This window comes from Euprymna scolopes, chromosome 42, assembly GCF_053919585.1.
Source record: "Euprymna scolopes isolate OS-2025 chromosome 42, ASM5391958v1, whole genome shotgun sequence".
NCBI classification, from domain to species: domain Eukaryota; kingdom Metazoa; phylum Mollusca; class Cephalopoda; order Sepiida; family Sepiolidae; genus Euprymna; species Euprymna scolopes.
The window spans coordinates 47,397,424-47,417,637 of NC_136523.1; the positions used below are offsets into that span (position 1 = coordinate 47,397,424).

A 20,214-nucleotide genomic window follows, 5' to 3' on the forward strand; every position below is an offset into this window, starting at 1 on the left:
ATTAGTCAAAGCACTTCCGTCATAGAACTGGGCTCCAAGTCATCATTACCGAGAGACAAGGCCCGTTAATTAAAAAATGACGTCACGCATAGTAGGCAAAGCAAGCAAGATCTGTCGAGCAGTTAGACTGCCGATGATGATTGACAGGTTTTGACAAAAGAATGAATAAACATTTAAATATGTTAAAACAGAAAAACAAGAAACACAATTTATATTTACATTTAACTTTATTGAATATTAATTGAAGAAAATGAAAACCAAGAATTAACTAAAAGATAAAGATCGCGGTTTATCATGGATTCGAAAGTGTTGCGAATAATTCGAAAACAACTTTTACGTATTTATTCTGATAAAATAAAAAGAATAAAACATAAAGAAATAGCACACGCACACACACACACACACACACACACACACACACACACACACACACACACACACACACACACACACATATATATGCGGAAATTTCTCGAGAGCTCTTTCAGCTATCATCTCTTCAGATGGAAATCGATAGCAAGGGAAAACAATATTATTAACGAAATTAAAGAGCACTAAAGGAAATTCAAGAGTGCCAAGAATTAACGAAAGAAAAAAAAACGATAAAAATAAAAGATTTTATTCTGTGTATAGGACGTTTCAAACCGAATAAAATTGGCACAAAAAATGAAAACAAAACAGACAAAAAAAAAAAAAAAAAAACACGAGGGAAAAAGGGGTCAAAGTTCCCCGAAGAGAAACAACATTTTTGTCTTCTCTTTTTGCCGACATAAAGAAGGTTTCCGAACCGCAATAGAAACGGACTCCAAAACCTTCAGATGGTTTTTGGAGTCTGCTCTGTGTAATACCTCAAACCACTCTATTTTATACTAATCGGCACATCATGGATTATCAACCAAATGCTGGCCAATAGCAGAGTCCAAGGCTGCAGACTACCAGATACTACCCCCTCCTGTCTAATCTTGGATGAAACTGCTGCTTTTACGTGTTAGCAAATGCAAACATGTTCGCCCGACATAACCAGCATAACACTGGCATTTTAGTTGGTAAACAATATTACTATTTTGGGTGTAGGGCAAGCTATCCTTGAGAAAACAAGGAAATGCAGGTCTTCCATATATATATATATATATATATATATATATATATATATATATATATATATATATATATATATATATATATATACATATATATATATATATATATATATATATAACTACTTCATTTACTCACATAAAATTAATATACGAAAGTATAGATTTATGCATAAACTTTAAGTATTTACTTCAAAACTGCTTTATACGTAGGTAGAGCTAGTTAGTAATTTATAAAATATATATGGCGATTAAGCTACACTGAATATTCGGCGTTTCATCCACTATAGGATTCGTCAGGCTTATGCGCGAATTCTGTGGTTGTTTCTGGTTTTTATATATGTTGAGGATTTTAGTTAGCCAATCAGCTTTCTAGTATCGAATAAAATCCTCAACATATATAAAAACGAGAAACAACCACAGAATTCGCGCATAAGCCTGACGAATCCTATAGTGGATGAAACGCCGAATATTCAGTGTAGCTTAATCGCTATATATATTTTATAAATTACTATATATATATATATATATATATATATATATATATATATATATATATATATATATATATATATATATTGAGTAAGCGATTCATAATTTGGGATTAAAAATCAGTCTCAAAAGGAAAACAAACAAAATCCAACAGATTGTACGATCGGTTCAGAGACGATGTTCACTTTATTTAAATTAACAAAGTCTCCTCATCAGCAAAAATAGAGGGGGAACAGTTAAAGACACCAAAATTAAACTAGCATTTTAGTCGTGTTTATTTAAGGAAGACTATAAAACTAAAGAGAATACAAGAGATTTGTGGAGGAGGAATTTCGAAAAATCTTTTGAAAAAACCCTGAAAAAGGATCTAGATAAAGATGCCCCCTTTTATATAATAAATAAATATATTTAATAAAATGAAATAAAAGTAGTGTTTTCCGTGTTAAAAGCGTTGATTTAATTTAAATTGAAATGCGTATGAAATAAGTTTGACAGCCGAATTACAACGCAGTGACAATAAACAAGTCAGGTTGAAGAACCAAGTTGGCAAACGTATTCTTCCGACATTAAAAAAAACAAAAAAAAAAACAACAACAACAACACCGCAGATAACAGCAAGCGGGATCCTGTATTAACTGTTTGTTTTCTTCATCTTAACTTCATGGCGAGGAAAAATAGAAAAAGAACAATATAAAATTCTTACGAAAGTGTATAACTCCAACATATAACATAAATTTATACAAGTAAATACTTGTATATTTTCAATGCGTTGTAATTCGGCTTTCAAACGCATTTTATACGTATTTCAATTTATATATACACACATATATATATATATATATATATGTGTGTGTGTGTGTGTGTGTGTGTGTGTGTGTGTGTGTGTGTGTATTAGTCTAAAGAAGATTTGAGTATTTTACAGGAATAAAATAATTAAAAATACACGCAGTTTAAATTTCTGGAAAAAAAAAACAACTACATCAAACATAAAGAAGACTTACTACTGCACAAGCCGACTTTCTGCTAGAAAACCTACAAATATACAAGAGAATTCAACTATTTAACGGTGGAAAACCAGACCTTAACTACAATTGTTAAATAGAAAACAGGGATCATCAGCTGCTTACCACGTAGCTGTTTCAAGAGATTTAAAAACAGGACAGCCAGATCCTACCCTTATGAATACATGACTACATCAATAGAAATTACACTTCTCCGATAAAAAATGTAGACACAATCCAGTTTTTGTTTATATTAATATATAAATAAATAAATAAATAAAAAAAAAAAAAAAAATAATAATAATAATAATAAAGCCCGTAGAGTACCGTTTTAAAAATAATAAATAAATAAATAAATAAATAATATACAATAATTTATTTATTTATTTATTTAATAATAATAATAATAAAAAAAGCCCGTAGATTACCGTTTTAAAAATAATAAATAAATAAACATGTTATATACGTCCCAACAAATTAAAGGGCGACTTCCTAAGTAAATAAAAAGAAAAATGAGCTTCGAGGCGGAGCCAATATTAACCGTATTTATCGTTTGAAAAAACAACAATAACAAATATATATATATATATATATATATATATATATATATATATATATATATATATATATATATATATATATATATATATATATATAATGAACTCTTCCGGCGATTGTGACGTATGAGTTTCCGCTAAAATAAGTTGCTCAGAAATCCACACAGATGATTTGTTTATAGTGGTGAAGGCTTTGTGTAGAACCAACTATATTTTGGTATTACTGCTAACCTTTGTCGGTGCAGATGACTGCAACAGGATATAGTATACAGTAGACCGCAGTTTTTTTTTTTTTACATCAGAGTTACTTTCTCCTAGATGCATGTCTTAACGAAGACTGGGGATGCATCTTCCCTAGTGAATTAATGCGTCTCAGTTACCAACCTGGAAATTTCTACGAATCGGCGCGGTACGTACAGCGCCTAACCTTCTTAAATGGTCACCCATCTGGTATTGGCCAGTCCCTACGTTTCTTAACTTCGGTGATCTGGCGAGAACCAGTGTGTCAACGTGACTGTGCCATATATATATATATATATATATATATATATATATATATATATATATATATATATATATGTATGTGTGTGTGTGTGTGTGTGTGTGTGTGTGTGTGTAGAGGAGAGAGAGAGAAAATGAAATAGAGGCAGATAGAGAGAAAGATAGAGATAGATAAAGAGAAAGGTAAAGATAGATAGATAGATAAATAGATGGATAGATAGATAGATAGATAAAGAGAGAGAGAGAGAGAGAAAGAGAGAGAGAGGGGGGCATATTTATTTTCTTCTTATATTGCGGTATTCGTCACGTGGAAGCTTAAATACTCATTTTGTTAATGTGAACTTGTGTATGGGGGAGGGGTTATTTCAATGCGTATCCATTACAAGAAAACGAAGTAGGGGTCTCTCTTGCCGCTCCGATTTTTTTTGTAGTTACTTAAACCTGATAGTCCTAATGGAAAGGACCCCTAACCCACCCTGAAAGGATAAAATGGGGATGGTGGTGGTGAGTTTCTTTTTATTGATGTTGTTCGTGTCAGATAATAATTACATCAACAGGAACACTATAACACCATGCGAAGAAGCCCTCCCCCATACATATTGACATACAAGTGCGCGTCTATAAAATGAGTACTTACGCCTCCACGTGATGAAATAATCTGTTGTTGAAAAGGTATGCATTAGAATTTAATGGGTTTCTGCATTAACAAAACAACGAGCAGGACATATGGAAATCCTCCATCTCTTGTATATTGCTTCCGGGATTTAAAAATATTTCCATTCTATATACGTCCGGCACGAACCAAGACCCAGTGATATTATTGTACCATATTCGAAAAAAAAAATACACAACTAAGTATTGTGCTTAATATGAGTTCAAATAAGCCATTTTATTAGGGAAGAAAATATCGATAGGTTCCCCTCTCATTATTATTTAAATGTAACTTCAAAACATTAATCCAACACAAATACAACAGGAACACAATGAACTAATTAATATTTAGTAGCATAGCTCTTCTGCAATTTGATAGCTTGCAATATTTTGGACATTCTTTGAATTAGTCTGCAGCAATACTCCGGCGAATGAGCATTCCACTTCTCTTTAATTTTTTGTCCAAAGTTCTAGATTTTAAATTTTATCATTGCGTAGTTGTTAATGACACAAGGCCATACGTTTTCGATAAGATTGGGGTATGGAGATTGTGCAGGCCAATTCAAAAATACAATATCATGCTCTTCAACGAACCTCTTGATATTGCCAACTGTGTGAATGGGTGCATTATACTGAATGAAGATGAGATTATCATCCAAATTCCGACCAAAGTAGGGTAGAAACTGCTCAATCAACATATTAATGTACTTGGTCGAATTAATTTGACTTTGCAGCCAACTATAGGCCCTGGACCATTACCTCTAATAACACCCGACACCAAAACTGAACTTCCGCCACCTTGCAGCGTTGAAACTGTGCACCTAGGATAAAATTCTTCACCCTTCCTTCAACGAATGTACTGCCTACCATCACCAGATAGCCTATTGAACTTGCTTTTGTCGCTAAAAATCACTTTCGACCTATATGAAGAGTCATGATCTTCATTGGATCTGATAGTCCAGACGGCGCTTTTTGTACTTAGCAGAAATCATTGGCTTGAGTCAGTGGCGTAGCTAGACCTTTTGCCGCCCGGGGCGGTAGTAAAATTTGCCCCCCCCCCGGCATTTGGAGGTCCGGAAAATTCGTCCCTGGAAAATTCGTCCATTTTTTGCTAGGTAGGAATACTGGTCCATTATTATTAAGTTAACATTTATTCTGTAGGTGTTCAGAGGCTAGGGAATGAGGGTGGAGAGTTGTGTTTTGATTTCGATTCTAGCTCATGGCACCCAAGTCATATATTATTATTGAAAAGAAATTTCAATTATTATTATAATAATATTCAATTATTATTGAAAAGAAATTGTTAAATTAACTGGCTACGTATACAATTACGTAGCCAGTTAATTTAATTTAACAATTTCTTTTCAATAATAATAAGTATGTAAACATTAATCTGAAGGGAATTGTGTGAACATTAATCCGAAGAAAATTATATAATTGTTTTGAAAAATCTTTGGTCTTCTTTGACGAGTACTGTAATACGATGAAAATCTAGGACTAATAGCTGCAGTCTAACATTAGTTCCATGAAAATAAATATTTTGAGGGCTTTTGGAATTTTGAAGGTTAACAAATTATCAAATGCGGGGGGGGGGGCAAATCTTACGATCGCCGCGGGCTGCAAAGACTGTTGCTGTTTAATTTTTCAACATTTTTCAGAACATGTAAAGCAGCTGCTTTCTTTGAAAGGTTACATAGAGAATTTATGCAATTTAAAAAAATTGTTTTACAAATAAAATAAATTTACATCGTATTTTGAGGTTATTCTCATTTTAGTTTTAGTGATAATTTAAAAATAATAAATATTTATAATTAGTACCAATAATGAAAAATTAAATTAAAAATTTAAAAGAATCGGTTTGGGAATCGTAAAATAGGGACACATTTTTCCGATTCCGATACCTCCCATACTTCAGATTTTTACAAACTTTCGGTAACAAAATTTCAGATTTTTTGTTAGCTTTTATATATTTTTTCTATTTTCTATTTTCATCCTCTCAAAATGCCGCCCCTGACATGTGCTGCTCGTAAATAAGAGATACATTTTTCTGATTCTGATACCTCAAAAATTTCCGATTTTTTACAACTTTTTCAGTATAAAATGTCAGATTTTTTGTTAGATTTTGTTTATTTTTATTTATAATAGGGACACCTTTTTGCGATTCCAATAACTACAAAAGTTCCCATTTTTTACAACCTTTTCGATATAAAATTTCAGATTTTTTGTTAGCATTTTTTTCGATTTCTCCTTTTACCATCTCAAAATGCCGCCCCATGCCTCCCCCTCTGACGCTCAGAAAATAGGGACACATTTTTTCTGATTCTGATACCCCCCCCCCCCGAATTCCGATTTTTTACAACCTTTTTGGTATAAAATTTCATATTTTTTGTTAACTTTTGTTTATTTTTATTTATTTTTTCTACTTTCTATTTTTACCCTCTCAAAATGCCCGCCCGGGGCGGCCCGTCCCCCCAGCCCCCCCCCGCCCCCTAGCTACGCCAGTGGCTTGAGTCTTGTAACACAGGCCCGCAAATTAAATAACTTCTAAAGATATTTTTATAATGAAAAACAAAAAACAAAACAAAAACAAACAAAAAAAAAACAATTAAAAAAAAACATTTTGCCATACTAATTCCTTCTTGTAAACCACTTAAATTTTGCCTTCTTTTTTTAAAAACAAACTGAGCTACAGCAACTCATGGCCGGGTACGTCTGGTAAAAGAATAAAAGGCGATTCAAATGAGGTATAGGTTGTTTAAACAGTTACATTCAATTTAGCTAAAGTTTGCAGTCTTTGAAAAAATGCCAAATGTAGACTTCTTTTTAGCGCCATTATATATATACACTTGTGCCCGATATTATTCATACCCCCCTTGAAAATTGAGTTTATTAGGTGCAACTTTGTAAGAATTTATTGTTTACGTCCATATTGATACATATTCTTAATAAACCTCTTCTGATCATTTTCGTCATTTTAAAATCTCGGGATACTTGTAATAAAAGAAATATACAGTTATTTATAAAATCTGCAATGTTCAAAAATAATCATACCCCCTTATTTTTTCAGTATTAATCGAGTTTCTGACTGTTTGTTTCCTGTTTGATTCTTATTTTGAATGCTTTTATACAACCTTTGATTAATTTCATTTCGTTTTTTGCATTTTTTCAGAAATTAAAATGATATCAACTGAAAACCAATAAAAGAATAAAAATTATTAGAATGGGGAAGAAAAAAGAGCTTAGTAATGATCTTAGGACTAAAATTGTGAATTCACATAAGGATGGTTTAGGTTACAAGTCAATTTCCAAGAAATTTGAGGTCCCTACAGCAACAGTACAGAGCATCATCAAAAAATTCCAGAGCCACCACACAACAAACAACTTGATTGGTAGAGGAAGGAAAAGGAAACTGTCTGCTAGAGCCACCAGGAATATTGTAAGAAGTGTTAATGCAAATCCAACCACCACTACTAAGGACATTTTAGAAAATCTGGAGTCTTCTGGCATAAAAATATCAAGGCAAACATTGCAAAGGACTCTGCATGAAAATGGTCTGAAAGGAAGAAGACCAAGAAGGACTCCATTGCACACCGGAAAACACCTTGCAGCACGTCTAAAGTTTGCTAGGACCCATGTGAATTCTCCAGAGTCCGTTTTCTCAAGTATTTTGTGGACTGACGAAACAAAAATTGAATTGTTTGGCCATATGGATGCTTCTTACGTTTGGCGGAAGAAAGGAGAAGCTTACAACCCAAAGAACACCATACCCACGGTGAAACATGGTGGTGGTAGCCTAATGTTTTGGGGCTCCTTTTCGGCTAGTGGTCCAGGTAGTTTGGTCAAGATAGATGGAACCATGAAGAAGGAGCAATATTTGGAGATACTCCAGAAAAACATTAGACAGGATGCGGAGAAGCTCCATTTAGGACCAAACTGGGTCCTTCAACAGGATAATGATCCAAAACATACTGCCAAAATAATAAAGAAATGGTTTGAGGATAATCAAATTAATGTTTTGGAATGGCCTAGCCAGAGTCCCGACCTGAACCCTATCGAAAACCTCTGGCACATATTGAAAACTGAGGTTAAAAAGCGGAAACCTAGAAATTTAAGGGATTTGGAGAACTACTGCATTGAAGAATGGTCAAAAATCAGTGTTGATGCTTGTAAAAACCTTGTTGATAAATATCCAAAACGGTTACAGGCAGTTATTAAGAATAAAGGGCATGCTATTGACTATTAGTAAGAGAGGTATGAATAATTTTGAACTAGTGCCATTATTGTTTTTCTTTGTATAATGTTTCAAACTTGCATAATTTATTTATTTGTTGAGTTTAAATTAAATGCTTATGCTTGATTTATTGTTTGAAATCCCTTTAATATTGTCTACCTTCTGGTTTGAGCAATATTCTTATAGAAATCTCAAAGATCCGAGGGGTATGAATAATATCAGGCACAAGTATATATATATATATATATATATATATATATATATATATATATATATATATATATATATATATATATATAGTCATCCACATACAGTACAGTTTCGCTGTTTCACAGCTCATCAGTGCGGCTAGACAGGCAACTAACTCAAGCCAGGATTGAAACCCGACTGCCTGTACGACAGTCAATATATATATATATATATATATATATATATATATATATATATATATATATATATATATACAATTTATTGTTAGGAGTACATTCTTGGACCAGAAACTCTCACACATTTAATAAATCACAATCAAATAAACATACCAATGAAAAGTAAAATCGATATAATTAATATTAACATTTGCATCTAACAAATGGCTCCGTTCAGTCTCGAAAGACAAAGGATACCCCCTAAAGGGGCAGCTGTACGTGTAATTGTGGGGCAAGAGTTGCGCAATCTGCAACCACACCTCTCCTAGATCGGCACTGCTTGAGATCAGTGGCAAGAAGAAGTCCAGGACGACTGGAAACAATGCTGAGATTAGCTTAGAGCACATAGAGCACCTGGAAGTCCCCAATAGTCACCCATCTGATACTGGCCAGGCTCATCGTTGCTTCACTTCGGTGATCTGACAGAAACCGGTGATGACGACACACAGCGCATATATATTATACTGGGTATAATATACATATATAATTATGCCGGTGGTGTATATTTTGGTAGCAAGTTTTGATTTGAACGTATGTTGTTGAAAAGCACGGAGAGTTTCTTTTTTACGAATTTCTTTTTGATTTTTTCCAATTTACGTTTTAATCTTTTTGTAGTATTATCGAATGTTTGTATGTAGGATTGATATGTTACGTGTGGAAACAATGAAACAACACGTAACACATGGACCCTACATACAAACATTCGATAATTCTACAAAACGATTGATACGTAAACTGTAAAAAAAAAAAAAAAAATCGTAAAAGAGAAACTCTCCGTGCTTTTCAAAATTATGACTATATATACCCGGAATGTAACACAGATATTGCTAGTGTAAGACTCTAAAAAAAAAAAAAAAAGCAATCACTGTCATAAACGCACGTCAGAAGCAAAGATGCGTCATTGAAATCCTGGCAAAATTGCATTGAGAATGGTGGTTACTATGTAGAAAAGTAAATTCTGTTGCTCAATTTTATGTTACCACTCCCGTCTTCGTAGCTATTCGACATTAGAGTTAATTTTGAGTTAAATAGGAGGTTTTACTTTTGGAATGATCCTCGTATGACAAAGTCTGTTTCGGACGCCCATGCACAGCCATCGTTCATCGCGAGGAAAAGGGCATTGAGAATGGTTTTGGCTATGTAGAAAAAAAATTTTCTGGTGCACAAAATGTCGTCTGTTTTAAATGTACTACCCCCGTCTTCCTAACTCTTCCCCTTTTGAGGCTAAAAAATAATTTGGAGCGACCCTTGTGTTGACCTTCTGCCTGTCAATCAATCTTCCTTACACCCTAATTGATCTTTACAAATTATAACAACGACGGACAGAGTCTCATAAAGTGATGTTTGGTCGCATCGAAAAAACTGGCGCGAATTTGAAACATGAAAAGCATGAAAAATTTGATCCGATACGAAATAATTCTAAGTGGAACAACACATTCCAATGGTTTGACAAATTATGACGCCATTATCTTGATGAGAAACGGATGTAGAAACCGCCAGATGTTCAGTGAGCAGTGAACACACATTTCCAGACATGCGCAATAAGAACAGACCTGGCAAATACTTCACAAGAATTAATACTATAACTGAATGAACTTCTGGTCACCCGACCTCAACAGGTTAAGTTCATAGCCGGGTTCGAATCTCCCGACCGGCTGTAATCGTAGCTTTCTCTACTGATGATTCCCGAAAGGATGAAATACTAGTGTCCGTAGATAATAAAATAATTATACCTATTTACAGTGCCTCCCCACGGGACAGACTTAGACACCAGGGTCGTTTTTTAACGTGGAGAAAAGGTACAAAAATAAAAAAATAAATAATAAAAAAAATGTCTCAGTCGTGAAGGACTGCTCTTCCACCGAAAGAGAACAAGGAATGGAAGTGCAGCATCTGAAGAACAGATGGTGTTTATTTGCTCCCCCACTGAGCAAATTAGGCACAAGGCCGTTTTTAATGTGAGGTAAAAACCAGCTCCCCTAAAAGGGGTCACTCTGGTTACCAAAAATAATAATTGTTCCAGTATAGAGGGTTTCCCCTCCATTGACTGGTACAAATTATCTTAAGTGCAGCATCTGAAGAACAGATACTACACTTTGATCTTGTTTATATATTTTATTGAGAAAGAAAAAATTGAACATAAAAAACGTACAAAAAATTCAATTCAACAAAATTAGGCACAAGGCCCTACAAGAAATTGGGAGGGGGAGGGTACAGGGTCTTTTTGACTACGTAACAGATGAGACTTTGAAGTCTTACTCTTGACTGGCAACATTTACCAAAATACCTCAATCACTCTGTGGATCCTAATCTAACTAATAACCCCAGCGTTCAATGTAAAATTTAACTATGTACAATTTGTATATTCATTTCTGTATGTTGTGTGTGCATTTTTTTTTTTTTTTTTTTTTTTTTGTGTGTGTGTGTATGTGTGAGAAAATAAAGTTCGATTTCATTAGAAAGAGTTCTTGAATTAATTGGCATAAAATGTTCGTGGAGTGGGAAAAAACTAATGAAAATGTTCATTTCAAAAATAAGGAAAATCTACTAATGTGTTGTTAGTAAGACCCCCCCTGTACTATTCTATGTGGCTAGATCCCCCACTGTTTTCCGGGGAACCGAAAACAAGCAGAGCATCCCTAATGGGGTTTGGGGAAGTCGCCTTAATGGAGGTGGGAGAAAATAAAGCAACGGATGGAGGGGGTAGGAAGGTGACCTCTGAGTAGGGGGATGATCGGGGGCATCAGAAAATAAAGATGAGGAGCAGGGGGGGTTGGGCAGACTCAGAGGTTCTCTAATACCAAAAAATAAAATCAGGAACAGGATCTCATTTGTACCACCAGTCAAGAGTTACTTTACTGAACTTATAATGCTAACCTAGGCGGGATGGGTTCCGTAGGACCCAGCACCGCCCATGCCATGCCTAAGGAGGGAACACGTATTGAAACTTGGCTCCTCGACGGATGCACAAACTAGTGCTGTGCACCCACCTCTTGTTAAATTCCACTCTAGGCAACCTCTTCCAATCGCATCTGATCTTTACTTTAAGCAAATGTTTAAAGTAAACGATCAGATCCCGATCAGGAACAGATGTCCCTTCGTGGACCAACTTGAGGCGCGCGATCCAAATGGTCATGCGCGCTACTGCTAGGATCGCCAGGAAAACCAAACTTTCCTCCCTGGGGAACGGCGGCTCCATGTTGTACACAAAAGTTCCTACGTCGAGATCGAGCAGACACTCGGCATCGATGCGAGCTGTTACCCCCTCGACGTACCTTAATAGGGGCTGTATCCGGCTGCAACTAAAAAATGCGTGCTCGATTGTTTCGGGCTCGCGTTCGTCACAGCACGGACAGAAGCGGCTGGTATGTTCTTTATACCGGAAAAGTACGTCGAAGAGGGGCAGCGCATTTCGGACCAGTCGCCAAGTCAGGGAGAATTCCGAGTTATTCAGAATCTCCCGTCCCGGCGCCCAACGCCATTGAGAACGGACAACCTCCATCGACCATCCCATCCGCCTACAAAGTGGATCCTTCGCGGTCCCCTCCACTAAATCCCGATACAGTTTCTTCCTTGGCTGATCGAGGACATTGGTCCCCGGCAAAGCTCTAAGAGCGGTTCGGCATTCGGAGAAGAACTTGGACTCCCCCTTCGGTCTACGACGACCTTCTACCGAAGGGTTGGGTTTGAGGTTGGGAAACGAGTTCTCAACCACAGGGACCCAAGGAGCGTCTCCTTCAAGCGAACGACCCAGGAAAGCCAATCTCTCGGCGTTTCTATGACACAAGAGACTGGGCTGACCCAGGCCTCCCTCGCTCGGATTTTGAACACAGACCTCTCTGCAGACATAATGCTTACCCTCGTTCCACAAAAGTGAATCGAGGCACCCTTGTAAGCGGGTTAGTCGTTCTGCAGGGAGAGGAAGTACAGACAAACGGTAAAGGATGAGCGGAAAGACGTATGTAGCACACGCCTCCGCCCGACCCTTCAAGGACAATTTCCTTCCAATCCAAGTCTTTACTGACGATTTGACCTTAGACTGTACTTCCGACCAATTCTTTTCCAGCTGAAGTCCCGGTCCAAACCAGACACCGAGAATGCGGACCGGTCCATCGGTCCAGCTGAAAATACCTGGAAGCGAGTTTACCCCGGTCCAGGCCCCCAACCGCAGGCCAACAGACTTGCTACGGTTGAAGATGGCCCCTGTTACTTCTTCGTATCGAGCGAGCGCCTCGACCACCGCTTGAACGTCCGTGAGGCAAGACACGAACACGGTGACGTCATCGGCGAACGCGGAAACCCTGGCTCGTGTGCCTCCAGGGAGAGCTATTCCGCGCAGGACTGGTGTAGCCGCCTCGTCCCTTAACTTGCGAAGGAGGGGTTCCAACGCCAGGACATACAACAGAGGCGACAGCGGACAACCCTGTCGCACCGACCGCGAATGACTCCGACAGCTTACCGTTGATCTGCACCGCTACCGTCGGCCTGTCATACAGAACAAAGATCCACTTGCGGAAGTCCGGATTAAATCCGGCGGCCTCTAGCACAGATCCTAGGAACCGATGGTCGACCCTATCGAATGCCTTGGACTGATCCAAACTGATCAGCGCGGCTTCGGCGTCGTCTTCTGTCCCCTCTATGATCGAGCGTATCAAGTGCAAATTGTCTTGAATCGATCTCCCCTTCACAGCAGAAGTCTGGTCCGGTTCGATCAAGTCAGTGATGACAACCTGCAAGCGATTCGCAAGAATCTTTGCCAAAATCTTTAACTCTGTGTTTAGCAGAGTCAAGGGCCTAAAATCATCAAAGTTTTCCCTCCCACCATGCCGTTGACCTTTCCTCAGCAATGTGATCACACCCTTGGTCACCTGTCCAGGGATGGAACCCTGGGCAAACCAATGGTTGAACATATCCTTCAGAATAGGGACCAACATGGGCGACAGCCTCAAGTAAAACTCGTAGGGTAGACCATCAAGCCCCGGGGATTTGTTATAGTTGACCTGCTTCAACGCAGTAATGACCTCATGTTCAGTAATAAGACCATCACAGCTAGCCGCCCGAGCCGCCGTGAGGCGGGGCGAGTCAGCCAAATAGCTGCCAAACTCATCAACCCTGAGTCCGGGTAGTTGGGTGAAGCGCACCGATAGATGCTCCCGAAACCCCTCGCAGATCTCCCGAGTCGATACTAAGGGGTGTCCTTCCAGGTTATGTACTTTACGAATGTACCCATCCGAACCGCGCCTTAAAGCAGCCTTACGCTCAACAGCGTCAACATTCACAGCCTCGTTAGAAACTTTGTTTAACCTAGCCCTAACTACTTGACCTTCATACCGCTCGCTAGCCAAGCGGTTGAGATCTTGTTTAGCTAGTGCTAACTCTAGGGGGTCTCCCCCCTCCACCGCCCGGGTCAGCTTATCCTCTAAACGCTTCTTTGCCTTAGCCTTATCTATCGCGAGGCGTTGGCTATACTGGACAGAGAAGCGCCTAATTTTGGCCTTGAGACTAACCCACCACTTACTCCCTGTAACCGCCCCCACTAAAGCCCGCTGAATTAGCTCAGTGACCTTCAACCGGTAGTCCTCCAGCTCCAACAAGGTGCTGTTGAACTTCCAGTATCCGGCCAGTTTAGGCCTAGCACTTAAGCTCAAACGGGCCATAACAAGTTTATGGTCCGAGTGTCCTAGCAAGTGGAACGTGGGGCAAGATAGGAAGTCTACATCGCCTCTTCTAACTAACATCCGATCCAAGTAAGTGCTTGGATGGGAAGGCACTACAGGATGCCACGTCCACATCTCCCGCCCAGGATGATCCAGACGAAATCTGTCGACGAGATCGCACGAGGCCATCAGGTCAGACAGACTGCTGTCACACCACGCCGACCCGCTAGTCCCCCCGACCTTATCTATTTTGGGATCAAGGATTGCATTCGAATCCCCCATTAAAACTAACCGTTCCGGATCCACTAAGAAGCCCTCCAACCGTCGAAAAAAGGTTGCCCTCTCTACAGCAGCATTGGGAGCATAAACAGCAACAATCCGAAAAACACTACAATTAACAGCAACATCAACAACAAGCGCCCGCCCGTCCTCGCCTGCGTGAACAACATTCACCGACGCTGACAGGGTGCGACTCACTAGCAAGGAGATTCCACGACTATAGGTATTGCCATATGCTGAGTAGACATCGTAATCGTTTACCAACACCTGACAATCCCCGTCACAAACAAAGTGGGTCTCCTGGATAGCGGCAATATCTACCTTGAGGGACACCAAGTCTCTCACAACGCGCGAGGCCTTGCTTCGACACCTGATGCCCCTCACATTCAATGTAGCCAAGTTCAAAGACATGATCACTTACCTCAAGCACTGTCACAGACGGGTCTGAAATCCTGGGCAGTGAGGACATGGCAGGCCTGGCCAAGGCTGCCGGTAAGTAAATCCGATGAAGGTGATCCATCCTTGGCCACGCCCCCCACGTCCAGGGGGAAGGTTAGTTTGAGTGCCCTGTATAGCGATGGGTGTACATACATGGGGATTCTACCCTCACATTTAAAGAAAATGTTGGTCAGCGAAGGATGGTCCCTATCCACCAGCTGCTGGCCTGGGATCGCATTCTTCGCTGCCTTAATCATTGCCCACATTCCTCCAGTCCTAGCGTCCTTGTCGACCCTAACGAAAGTGGTCAACAAGGGAGCGTCCTTGAATTTAGTGGGGTCTGTTACTAGGTCTCCACCGACTTTTTCAAAGTTTTTGAGTTTATTGTACCGGACCTTCTGTTGTCCTTTAAGGTCCGGAGCCAGTTGGAGAGGGTCTGTTTCACAAATCCTGCTTCCTGGCAGGAAGGGGAGCTTTTTGGTCCGTTCAGTGCGGACTTTGGGAGTGGGGGAGGGGACCTCTTTTGGTTGATGGGGAGGCTGAGCGCTTGGGGAGGGGGTAGCCTGCTCGTTTTCTTCTTTTTGGCTCCTGTCACGGGATGAGGGGGGGGAAGAGTTTCTTGGGGCCTTTATAGGAGAGGGGGAAGGTTGTTCGGGTTGCTGGGGTGTTGGGATCACAGGGGGCTCATCCTGTGTTGTTGTTGCGAGGGAGTCCTTCTCAGTCTCAGTGGGGGTAGGAGGGTTTGCGCGTGTCTTGCGGCTTTTCCTCCTCCTGGCCCTCCTGATCTCTGTTGCGCTCAGGGCTATAGAGACTGTTGTTGTCTCTTCCTCTGCCTCTGACGCGGCCTCCTCCTCAGATTCTGGTAGTTTCCTCTTGTTTGAGGAGGAGGGTGTCTGTGTGTCCATCTTCTCCGTCTCGCTCTTCGGTTGTTCTTGGTCTTGGGTGACTGTCTGCAAGAATGGCTGTTTGTTGGTCTTGCTTTTCTTTACGACTGTCACCCAGCCTGTCGGTGCCTCTGGAGGATTTGCGGCCGGCGCGGGAGCAGCGGCTTGATTTGTTGTCACGCTTGTTCCCGCCGCTTTTGTGGGCTTCTTCCCTCCATTCCTCTTCGGACAGTCCTTCGCCATATGCCCTTGTTGTGTGCACAGCCAGCAATGGGGCCTCCTCCCTTCCACTATAAGGGAGAGTGTCCACTCTCCGAACTTGAGTGTGGCTGGGATGGCGTAGAATCCAGCCTTGTCCAGGACCATCTGTACTTTGTAGTCCCCGGTCATGATGTTTCTTAATCCGCGGACCGGGGTGACTTCCTCTACGTCCCCATACTGGCTTAGGATAGCCCCCAGTTGTTTGGCCTCCATATAGCAGGGGACGTTTAGAGCAGAAACATTTGCTCTCCTCTTGTTCATATAGATGGGTTGGAGCTTTATGTTCCTGCTCTGATGGCAGGTCCTGGACAGCCTGACTGCGTCTTCGGAGGTGGGGAGCAGAACATCCCACTGTGCGTAACTCCTTCTACAGATGTAGTTGGCGGGAATGTTCTACTCCAGCAACACGTTCATCATGGTGTCCTTGTTGACGCCCGTCAGACCCCTTGTCTTGGTGTCTGAAGTTATCAGCGAGAGCACTCTTTTCTCCAGAACTTCCACTTGACCCGGGAGGGGTTGGATGTTGTTCCCCTGGGTATACTCCTTGTAAGTGGAGTCGAAGAGTGCTCTGTAGTCTTCGGGCGTCAACTTCCCTTGCTGCTCTTTGGGGCCCCATGCCGGTCCTCCATCCTGGTGGGTGTCAGCTGGACTCGGGTTGGGGGGCGTAGCTGATGTTGTGGGGCTCTCCCCTGTTATGGGCCTTTTTGGTTTCGGAACTGGCCCGTTACCAGGCAAAGTAGGCCATTGTGTTTTTGGCGTATTTTTGTCCTGGCTTGGTTTGCTCTCCGGGCCGCTCCCCTTTCTTATTTTCTTCCTTTGCTGGGTGGCTGTCCCCTTGGGGGATGGAGGTGTCTCCCCTTCTGGTGCCGTGTTCCCAGCTGGAGCCTTGGTGGGTACTGTCAAGGGTGTCTCTCCTTCCAGCTTGCTTTTGTTACCACTGGCCGGAGAGTCACCCCTTTTCCGTATTTGGTCCTCTTGGGGAGTGTTGGGGGGCCAATCACTGTCTTCCCCGCCAAATAGTGAGCAGATGGAGGCTATTACGTCTTCATCCAGCGCCTCGGTTTGGTCCGCGGTGCTGTTCTCCTCCTTTTCTGTTGGGGAGTCGCCCTTTGGGGGAGCGGGGGATGGGTTCCCCGGTCTTCCTCCCTTGGTTCTGCCGTCCTGGGGTGCAGCTGGTTGGCTGGGTTCTGCACTTTCCCCAGCTATTGACTTAGCGGCAGCTTTTTCCGCTGGGTTGCCCTCGTGGGGAGCGGTTGCAGGTGCTTTTCGGGGGGTCGCCGCGGGCTGCGGCCCTACCCTCCCGCTTTCTTCCAAGGTCGCCGCGCGCCGGGGCCCTACCTTGTTTCCTGGCGCCGTCTCGCCGGGAGATGCATCAGCTCCCTCACATAGGGAGTCGTTCGCAGTTGAGATGCTGCGCATTTGGGGTGACGTACCCCTCCTGCCTGGCATCGTGGCGGTTGCACTGGCCGCTGGCGCGGACCAAAGTGTAGTGGGGGAAAAGAAAACCCAGGGGAATGGAGGGGGAGGAGGGGGAGGAGCGGACTTTGAAGAAATTAGAGTTTTTGACTTCCCCTCACGGGGATGTCGGGTTAGCAGCTCAGATCCCCCCGCGAGGGGGGAGAGCAGAGAAGAAAGACGCAGTGGGTGCTAGCGGGTCAGAGTGCCGCGTCGCAATTAAGAGAGAGAGGGGATAGGCATCCCTGCCCACAGAGGGGAGCAGAAACGAAGCACCCGCCCTACCCCACGTCACCCTACCCACTAACTTACCCCAACGGAAGCGAGAAAGAGAACCCTGTCTGCTCGATCCACTGGGAGAGCAGCGAAGATAGACAAAGTTTGGGCCTGGCAGGTCAGAGTGCTGCTCAGGCAATTAAGTGTGGAGAAATTAGACCATCCCCTGTCTCTAGAGGGAAGAGACCGGAACGAAAAAAAAACGCATGCAAAAAAAACAACAAAAGCAGGTCTCAACTACCAGCTAGTGGTGCTGGTCCCGAGATTCCAGTCTCCCAAAAAAGGGGATCGGTTTCCGGGTCCAAGCTCCCACAAATGTGGAGTCGGTCCTTTAGGTCCTGACTCCCCAAAGGAGGGGGTCGGTCCTTGCTAACCAAGGTTAGTATGAAAACACCTTAACCTAGCCCGAAAGCCCGGTGGCGGAAAGTTTAGTAACTGAGAGAACAGATACTACACTTTGATCTTGTTTATATATTTTATTGAGAAAGAAAAAATTGAACATAAAAAACGTACAAAAAATTCAATTCAACAAAATTAGGCACAAGGCCCTACAAGAAATTGGGAGGGGGAGGGTACAGGGTCTTTTTGACTATGTAACAGATGAGACTTTGAAGTCTTACTCTTGACTGGCAACATTTACCAAAATACCTCAATCACTCTGTGGACTTTGATCTTGGCCAAAAGACCAAGTAGTATTTATTTGCTTCCCCACTGAGCAAATTAGGCACAAGGCCGTTTTTTAATGTGGAGAGAGGGGGAGGGGGGAGGGAAAAGGGGGCCAGCTCCCGATGGGTGGGAAATGGGAGCTGGTTAGTGACAATTGGTATGAAGGGTTGCCCCTACATTGACCAAGGTCTGATATGTGGGGTTACCCCCACATATGGTCTTTGCTTGCAGTATCTGCCGGAACAGATGGTATTTATTTGCTCCCCCACTGAGCAAATTAGGCACAAGGCCGTTTTTAATGTGAGGTAAAAACCAGCTCCCCTAAAAGGGGTCACTCTGGTTACCAAAAATAATAATTGTCCCAGTATAGAGGGTTTCCCCTCCATTGACTGGTACAAATTATCTTAAGTGCAGCATCTGCCAGAACAGATACTACACTTTGATCTTGACCAAGTAATGAAAATAATTATAGTAATAATTATGTCAGCCCATTTAAGAATTCGGTGCTTATTGTTGAGCACTCAAAGTTGAAATAAGTCGGTCACTTAAGCTTACATGTGCAGATCATGATGTCATAAGCATAAGATCACTCTCGACCGGCTTTGTCATGTAAACTTTAATATAAATGCTAATTCCAACTATATTTGTCGGAGTTGGCCGTGTTTTTTTTCGTGTTAAAGGTTTAAAAGTAAAAACCATTGAATCTTACGAGGTTGTTGATAATTCTTAATAAAAACACCAAAATATTATTTTTTCTATTTAGGTAAAGAAAATTACTATTATTCACAACAATAAATCTACTGTTTCAGTGTAAAGAGAATTCATCAGGTGACAAAAATCGCACCTGGGCTTAGTCGAGAGCTCCTATATATATATATATATATATATATATATATATATATATATATATATATGATGATTGCAACGTCTTGTCAGACGAGTGCCACTCCCTCAGAGACTTAAAGTTCATGAGCCCAAAAATGACTTCATTGTAACCCAGTACTACCTGCCTTATGGTCGGGTCACCGGCGACTAAACTGGTTCCCCCACCAGACTTGTTTGGTGAGGAGGGTGGCTAGTCTTCATGAAGGATTAAAAACAAGACCTTCCAAAGGGCGAATGAACCCTTTTTCGGGGTAAACGGCCAACTAGCACCGTGTGTGTTTGTGTGTATGTATGTGTGTGTTGGGGTGGAGAGGGCTCTCGTAAGCCGTGGTGAAGGCAACCTTTCTAGAAGAAGCAAATCTCTGATTAAAAAAAAACATAAAGCGGGAGACCAGTACCCGCATTAAGCTGGTCTGCAATTTAAAAAAAAAAATATATATATATATATATATATATAT

General features: G+C 41.2%; 1 protein-coding gene across 1 annotated transcript in view; it reads right to left on the minus strand.

Annotated features, from left to right (window-relative positions):
* Positions 1–20,214, minus strand: part of LOC145267090 (prostaglandin E2 receptor EP4 subtype-like) — a 191,145-nt gene that overhangs the window by 11,122 nt on the left and 159,809 nt on the right. The window lies entirely within an intron of this gene.